Below are 9,601 nucleotides of genomic sequence, written 5' to 3' on the forward strand. Positions count from 1 at the left end.
TTACAATGAATAGAATAATCTTTGAATAAAATCTACAGGCAAAAAAGCTCCAAACAATCTTCTTTCTCCTCTCCCTCTCTTCCTTCTTTGGCAAGGAATGCTGTTAAGATTTTTCATTAAAAAAAATCATTCAAAAAATTTGAGTTATTACAAATGATACATCATTAAAAAAATTTATTCCATTAAATATGAATCTTGATGCATGCTGCGTGCCAAAACATTCATGCCGCTAGAGAGTTTAGTGCTTTAGCTTTATATAAAGACCCAACACACACACATAAAAGAGGGGATTACAATAATTGCATGAAAATTAAAGTTTTTAGTAGAAAACTCAAAAAAAAAATGAAAAAAAAATGCGAATTCTTTGGGGGATGGCATTTAACATAGGACTTGGTTGAACTTGTAAGATCCCTATGGAACAAATCCAATATAAATCCTAGTGTTGAAGTTGTGAGTCAAAATTGATGTTGACAGTATGTATAAATGATGACATGTGTTGGTTTAATTAGCGACGATAGGTGATGAAGTCAGTAGGTATCATATTAGATAGGAAAAAATGGTTTGAATATTGTGGATTAAAGAATTGCAGTCAGAGGATTGTGGTTGGAAGGATTTTAATTAGGTGATGATGGTTGAAGGATTGTAGTTGATTAATAATGATCAAAATGATTATAATTAGGTGATTGTGGTCAAGGATCATAGTCATTGGGTCGAAGGATTGTAGTTGGTCGACAACTATGGGAAAATTGCAATCGCTTCATGGTGGTCTAATGGATCATAGTCGATGGTCAAGCATTGTCTCAATGGTAGTGGTCGGTCTTTGGTCTGATAGAGACTATTAGATTGTGGTGGAATAACGACGATCAGACAATGGTCCGTCGATGTTTCTTTGGTGGTGCTCTAAAGCTCCCTCGAATCTAAAACCAAAGTCCAAGCTCCAAGTCCCAATCTCCCCCTCCCTTATGATGTAGAGAGTGGGGGCATATTTAAAATTTTTAAGAGATGGCATGCACAATAAATATGAATGAAGTCCAAAACTATTCATCACAAATGGCCTATATTGACTCTCTAAATGATCAATCATTTCTTTGGTATTTAAATACCTTAATGACGTTAGATTTAAGCAATCTTAGGTGGATTCTTCTAGTTGGGATACTCGATTATCTATAGATAGACATGCTAAAGATCAGTTGATCATTCAAATAATTTCCCAAAATTTTAATTATACTAAGTGCTCGATTTGAACTCATTCAAACTTGAATTTGGCCCCTTTTAGTATCATTGGGTTAATCTTGTCGAGATATTTAGTTTGACTATAAATTTGTTGAAAGAGTTTAGATGATCCTGAATTTTAATTTTTTAAGTTTTCAATTTACATATGCATTGAAATTTGTGTCCAATTAAGGTGTCTTTTGTTGATATATCAATGCAATTTTTAGATCTTAATATATTTGACTATTAAAATTAATTTTGTTTAAATCAACTTTAGGAAAGATTCAAACTCTAATTTTAGCAAATTTAAAAGCAAATAAGAGTCTTGATAAGATGAATCAACCGATGTCAACAACATCTTTATTTGAATCTAAATAAACCTAAAACTTAGTGAGGCTACTTAAGTGATTAAATGACACCCAAATTTCACCAGTTTATAGTCAAAATGAATACTTTGATAAATGATCTGATGAGTCCAAATTCATTGAAATATGATATCATTAAAGCAATTAGATACCTAAAAAATGCATTGCTGTGGTGGTAAGACATCCCATATTGACAACTTAGGGTAGGATCAATTTCTCAAAAAGAAATTCTCACAATGTTCTTCATAATTTATTATAGTTGATAATTCAAGGAGGCTTGTTAAACTAGGAAAAAGAAATGAAAAAAAAAAAAACTCCGTATAAGGCACATTTGTAAAGAAGCTTCTTTTTTTGATGAAATGCAAGAGTGCATTAAAATAAAAGAAAGGAAATCCTAATACAAACTAGGTAAAAGAAGCTAACGGTTCCTTTCTCAACATGAAAAAGGGACCTTATTGAAAACAAGTTTGTTAAATTAAACTTATTATAATTGATATGAAACACACTATTTCCTATTTTGAAACTGTTGAGATGCAGGGGATACCAAAGTTTTAAACAGCCTGAGGATTGATTAGTATCCCAGAGTCCCCATACAGTTAGAGAATAAGACTTAGTAATGATCCCATAATCAATTAGAAAAAGTTTAAAATGCCAAACTAAATAAAAAAAGAAGAAGCAAAAGCTAAAAAGTAAAATACAATTTAACAATGATTTCCAAAAATCACTTAAGAATATCACTGATAGATACTCCATAAGCTTTTTCCAACTTTCAAAGTCGGAATTCAATGATAGTATTATGCCAAACTTTTTGATAATTTGTTCCATTTTCAAGTATTTATCCACTTTGTTGCTATCAAAGGAAGAACCATCTTGCATATTAGTGAGATAATAGAGAAGAAGAACCTTTCATACCGTTCTTCACTTTGAGTCCAGCCATCTTCCTTCTAGGTAGAACTTCCACCGGTCCTAAGGCTTGAAGTTCTTTGAACAATGTGTGCTTAGAGCCGGGATCACTCTTCTTGAAAAAACTTTTATCTTTCTTAAGAATAGTTTTTTTAAAATTCAAACTTATTGCCGAAGGAGGAGAAGAGTCTTTCAATCTATCCATGCTATTTTTAATTTCATAAACTGTAACTAAATTATCAGTTAGATAGGCACTCAAAGCCGCCAAAGCTGTTAAAGGTACAACTACAATTCTGTTTCAGAATTAATATCCTCATTTCCTTCCTCCTGGAAATCTGACATTTCAAAATCTGGTTTGTGATCTCCCATTATTTCAGCAATATAAGTTGGATCGGTAGAAGTTGTTTCACGTGAAACCTCTTCTAAGCAAACTCCTACCTTAATTACTTCCACATTTTCAACAATTCTGAATTCAAGATTTGAATTTGAATTATTGCTGAGTTTATTAACTGAATTATAATCTCCCAATAGATCAGCATCTATACAAGGAACATTACAATCAACTCCCACGGGATCAGCCTCCAAGATAGGGAATTCAGAATTCAAATTTTGAGCGGCTTGAGTTTGTTCCATAATTAAATCAGAAGACTTATTTGTCTCCCTACCTTCCTCCAGATTTTGTGGGATTTGAATTTGCAAATTTTCAGCAATAGCAGGATGATTGACGGAAGAACCTTCTCCATGTCTAACAGCCTTTTCATCTCCTTCCTTAATTTTAGCATCACCTCAAGTTGTCAAAGAATTAACAAGAACTTCTGAAACAGCATTAACGTCTTCTTCAAATTCTTCCAAGGTTGCATTATTTATATTAACACAAGCATCATCCAACTTTTCTTTGGTTGTGACAACTTTAAAAAGCTTTTTCTCAGGATTTATCCTTCTTTTGTTTTTGTACTTCACATGTAACCAAGGCCCATATGGATAATTTTCAGTTTGCAAAGAACTGAAAGGAACTTCTTTAACAAGAAGATTTTGATTAAGTGTTGAATTTGGACAAACAGAATCAATATGTCCAATCTTTCCACATTTATAACAGATAGATGATAGATTTTCATATTCAAACTTTTGAAAAAATCTACCATTAAGGCCTTCCACCCAAATACCATGGGGTAGTTTAGAATTCAAATTTACTCGAATGCAAGCTCTAGCAAATTCCCTTCTCCCTCATCTAAACATGTTACCATCCAATAATAATGGAGTTCCAATTCTAGAAAAAATTCTAGTGATATTAGATTCATCCCAGCAATGTAAAGGAAAATGAGGAAGAAGAACCCAAATCGGAGAAGAAATTCCATCCAAGGAATAAGGAGAGAAGGTAGGAGACCATTTTTCTAAACCCACAACAAAGCCCCCTACAAACCAAGGACCTCCGTTAAGAACTTCCTCCATGATTCATGTGACTGAAATGAACAAAGGAGCCAATCTAGACCAAGCAATGTTATATGAAACCCTCCATATTTCATCCATTGCTTTCTAAGTTCAATTGAACACTTAGAAAAAGGAAAGTTTTTTCTAAGAATTTTAACAACCAATGAATTTCTCAAAACTTGAACATTAGATTTTTCCTTTTCCATGTCAAGTTTGACTACATTTGCATCTTCAATATCATCATGCAATTCACTAAAATTTATTTTAATGTGAGGTTTTTTTACCCACACATTAGAAACTTCCAATCTTGAAGAAATACTAGAATCTTTGATATTAACTATACCTTTGTCAATATCAATATCCTTCTTCAATATATCAGCAAAACTGCATCCTAATGAAGAAGCCTCCATATCATTTGCTCCAGAGATGATAGTCGACAGAGGTTTTGACTTATCATTCAAGAATGAAATTACTTCTTTCCCTTTGCCTGAAATTGGCAAAGACTTTTGCTTTGAAATCAACCCTCCCTCTTTGATCACAAGAGAAGATTCCAAAATCCGAAAAGGGGAGATGCGTTTAAAGGAGAATCTACCTCTTGAATCCAACATAATTGGACTCGCGGTAGATAGCGAAGTTTTGATGTTCCGGTCATCCTTAGATGACCGATCATCCTTAGATGACCGGTCATCCTTAGATGACCGGCCACCTTCTTCCATCTCCAACAAGGCACCCGAAATCTTCAAAATCTTCTTCCAAATTCTTCCTAATTTTGTGGAGCTTCTCTCTCTTCACCCGTTCTTCCACTTTCTTCAACTCCACATTTGTAAAGAAGCTTCACAAAAATACTTAATATTGGACAATGTCTTTACTAAAAAAATCTCAATAAGAGAAAGTAATGGATATGATCTCCACACAAAACCCCTAAAAAGAAGGCATATAAGGAAGTGTAAAAAAGTGCATGGTGTTCCACATGGTTCTCACTAAAAGGTCTTTATAACTTTACAAGTGCAAGTTCCAGACATGATCTACACTCATTTAAAAATCTTAGAAGATGTGGCCCTTAAAAGATATAAGATTTTCACTCACTTCAAAATTTTAAAAAGCATAGACTTTAAAAGATATTTGTTTATTTAAGAACTTCAAAGATCATTAACCTCATGAGATATAGGTGATCTCTTATCTAAGAAAATATGAGGACATAATGATTTGGAAGCCCTGAAGAATAATAGAGTTTTTTTTTGGATAACTTTCTTATTGTTTTATAAAGCTATTGTAGATAAAGTAATTTTTAAAGCTATTGTATGAAGCAGTCTTTTAGTTTTTTTTTTTTGAAAGCAATAAAAAAATAATGTCAAAATAAAAATTGGGTCTGTAACCTAAAAAACAAAGCAGTAAGAAGCTATCTCATACACAACCTTGGATTGGACAAAGTCCTTACAAAATATTCTCTATAGATGCCTATTATCACAACACAATAGAAGTAATAACTTCTCACACCATCAAAGTAAAGATTGAATTCACTCTATTTTAACAGCATATGAGGAGGCTCTCTTACTACAAGTTTAAAAGTCTTTCTTTCATTGCTTAATATATCATTAAAAATTGGCTAGATCGATCACAAATCTTGATGTTAATTTGACTTCAAAAATTTTTAAATTAAATTTTGGACAAAATGGTCTCCAACTCTCACGTGCTCATAATTAATTAAGCGTCTCAAAGAGATGAATCCAACGAGCTCAGAATCATCTAACTCTAACATCATAAAGCCACTTAACTACTGAAAAAAGTGCTTATAATTATGTGATTTATTATGGGTCATTTGATAGAATACTTAGAATTTTGAACATATTTATCGGCATGCCACTCTAAATTAATCTTTAAATAGTTCCCCACTAGCCATTGCCAGGCAAAGATCCTACGATTATAGTTGGATCACTGCATGAACACCACTGTCGAAGCATCATCTGATCATTATCGTTGGACCACCGTCACTCGACTACAATCATTTATCACTATTAATTGACAAAAGTCACTCTAACCACTATCACTCAATTATGATCCTTCTGACATTATTATCCCAACACAAACCTCTGATCTATAGTCACAATCATTTAATTATGATCCTATTAACCACCATCGCTCGCGAAGCTTACAATTTTCAATTATTTCAGAATTCGAATTTAATAAATATTTTAATAAACATAGTCTCTTATTCATGGATCAACGTGGTGTTCTTAGCAAGATTCCCATTTTCATCTCTTTTTCTCCTTTTCTTTATGAGCCATTATGCAGTATAATAAGGTTCACCTTCTCTTTCTTAACTTTTAATGCATAATTAATGCTGGCAACATCTGGATTTATTGACCGGAGGCATGCTTACGTTAAATTAATCAAGTAATTATTAAACTATAACTGGCAAATTTATAATTTTTAAGTGAGTTTTTTATTTGCAGTCAATATTTTGAACTGAAAAAAAAAAAAATTAAACAAATTTGAAGGACTTATTATATTTAATTTATAGGAACCTTATGAGAACAATGCTTTTTAACTTATTTTTTTATTTTTTTTCTTTTTCAACGGCCTCAAACAAATAATAGAGTAATCATTTATTATATTGATGTGTTTATTAAAAAAATTGTATGATTGGCACGAATCTCGATAACAAAATTAAATTGGAAAATTTCAGAATTAAATTCAAGATTATATAAACACCGATTTAGGCAAACTTATCTCGATAAAATGAACCCAAAGATATTAAAAGTAGTCCACAAACACTTTATGCATAATTAAAATTTCAAACATTGATTTGATGATCAAATGATCTCCAAATTTAGCACGTTTAAAATCGAATCGAGTGGCTCAACGAGACAAATCCATATTAATGAGCAAATTCTTTATGATTCAGGTTATCAATATAAATGGTATGATGGAGTACTTTGATTCTAACCAAATTTACTAAAATGCCAATCCCAAAAAGAGTATAATAAATAGATCTCCATTCTCTATAGATAACGAGGACGAAGAGCTAAGAAACCAAATAGCTCCCTAGCATTTCCTAATTATCACCGCCGATGACCACTACTAATTATTGTCGTCAACAATCACCAACAATGTTCATACCCATCTTCTTCAAACTTCTATCAAGATCTAGCCCTATTGTTAGATTTGTATTATCCTATAACCCTTGGATTTTAAATTTTCAGCATGTAGAAACTAAAATCATGAAATCTACATTTGTTATCAAATAGTTCTACCATTTTTAATTGTGAGGAAGAGAAAATTCGTATATCTCCTACTATATAATGGAATTTTCAACTCGGTCAAATACCGTTGTTTTTTTACTTTTCAAAAATTTCACTTAAAATTTTATGATCTCCTATAATTATTTCTCTGTTCTAATTTTTGTTTAAAATTAAAAAATAAAGTGCACACCCTATGATCATAAATTTTTTTGCACTTTGATACGTCACAAAAAATCACCTTAATCTGGCATGAATCTCAATGCAATTTTGAACAATAAACTTCTGAAATTAAATTAGGGACCATCCAAATTTTGATTTCAGCAAGCTTATTATCATAACTCAACCCAACCAGGACAGATCCTATCGTGTTGAGCTGTGACAGATGATTTCCATGATATAATTTTAGAATATTTCAAATTCTCTTTCAATATTCATTTTACATAAATAACAGACTACAAAACTACTAAAAAATCTATAATACTATAAATAACCCATCCAAAAGATAGCTATATATATATATATATATATAATATATATATATATATAGTACATGACTACAAATAGAAGCTACAAAATTAAATAATAATTTAGTTATGACTGTAAAAAAATCAAAACAGAGAAATACATATAAACTCAAATTTGATCATGAACTATTAATCAACAAGCTCCTTCTCTTTTTGAGATTCGAAAATCAGATGTAAAACCACAATGAAATATAATAGCTTAGCAGGCCACACAAACTGATTTAAAATTTCAAATTATTTTATTAAATATTTTACTAAAAATTTAAAAACAATTGAATGCAGTCTAATAAATCATTGTATTGAGAAATATAATAAGAGCATGCTAGTTATCCAACTATTTAAATAACAATATTGAACATATAAACACATTGAAATTCATATCACATAACAGTTCATATCATATTTCCTGGACTCAAATAGAATCTCAAAGTATTCCAACCCATTATGACCCTTTTGTGCTTATAGCATAAGAATATGCCCATAGGCACCAAAATATGATTTATAGCAAATAAAATATACCTTATAAACACCAGAATATTCTTTGACACATACAAGATAGCATAATGAGACCAACCTCAAGATAAATAAATTTTCTAACTGGGCTTATAGACAAAAATAGTTCTAGACCTTCTAAATCTAATTTCTATTTTCTCTCTCCTTTTCTTTTTTTTTTTCTTGTTGCTTATCTATTTGGGCAAAACGAAAAGGCATGAAAAATGGCTTTTAATAATAAGCCATTATGGCTTTTAGATTTGTTTTTAGTAATAAAATATTTATTTAACTTATAAGTAATTATTCTAATGATTCAACTTTTAACTTTAAATTATTTTATGTCTTTAAATCTAGTGATAAAAAATTATGAAAAAAATTTTCATAAATTAACAAAGCATGTTTAGAATATTCTTGTGAAATCTATTTACAAAATGAAAATCTAATATAGGGGTGTCAAAATCTGACCCAACCTGAAACAGATCCAAAAAAATTTGAGTATGGGTCAACCTGTTTGACAAACAGGTCGGCGTCGGGTTTGGGTTCAAGATTTTGACCCATTTTTAAAATCAGGTAGGGTTCGGGTTAAACCGCCAATCCAAAACTAATCTGAATTTAACCAGCCATCAAACCGCATCCAAGCATCCTCATGGCCACTAGCTACGTCACGTAAGGTCTCTCTGACCGGATCAACCCTTGATCCACACATGCGGGAGCGGCATGCCTCGGCCAGATGCCAAAGTCCAGACAGCTACTTGGCCTCAGCGCATAACCACTCAATGCAGACGTCGCCCAAGTCGCACCATGTGGTGGCCTGAGGCCTCACCCCATGCTGGCCTCGCCCTGATTAGGCCTCAGGAGTCGCTCGTCGCTTGACATACCTACCGCTCGTTTGCACTAGCCATGCATCACTGCAACACTATAGTCTAGCTCGCTTGTCCCGCATGCATTTTACTAACTAGTTGCAAGTCGGGTCGGGTCAACCCGGTAACCCTCATGGGTTGAGTTCATGTTAGAAAACCTGACCCGTTTATAAAAATGAGTCGGGTTAAGGTTGACTCGTTTATGGCCGGGTCAAGTTAGGTTCGACCTGAACCTAACCCGTTGACCCTAAATTGATAGCCCTAATCTAAGAGTCCCAAAAGCTCCACTTATACCATCAAGTGCTAATTTCTTATCGAATTATACCAACACTAAAAAATTATGAAAAATTGGTAGAAATAAAATATAATAATATTTATTCTATGACGAAGATGATTTATGATTTGGACTTATAATAACTCCTAAAAAAACTTTTTCTCTTATAGGTTAAAATAACTCTTTTAAAAGTTTAAGAATAACACAATCTATCCACCTTAAAAAATATCATCCTCAACATTTTCGAACAAAAATAATTTAGAGTAAACCTGAAAATAGTTTTTTCATGTCAGATTTCTTC

This window comes from Dendrobium catenatum, unplaced genomic scaffold (assembly GCF_001605985.2).
Source record: "Dendrobium catenatum unplaced genomic scaffold, ASM160598v2 fragScaff_scaffold_105, whole genome shotgun sequence".
NCBI classification, from domain to species: Eukaryota; Viridiplantae; Streptophyta; class Magnoliopsida; order Asparagales; family Orchidaceae; genus Dendrobium; species Dendrobium catenatum.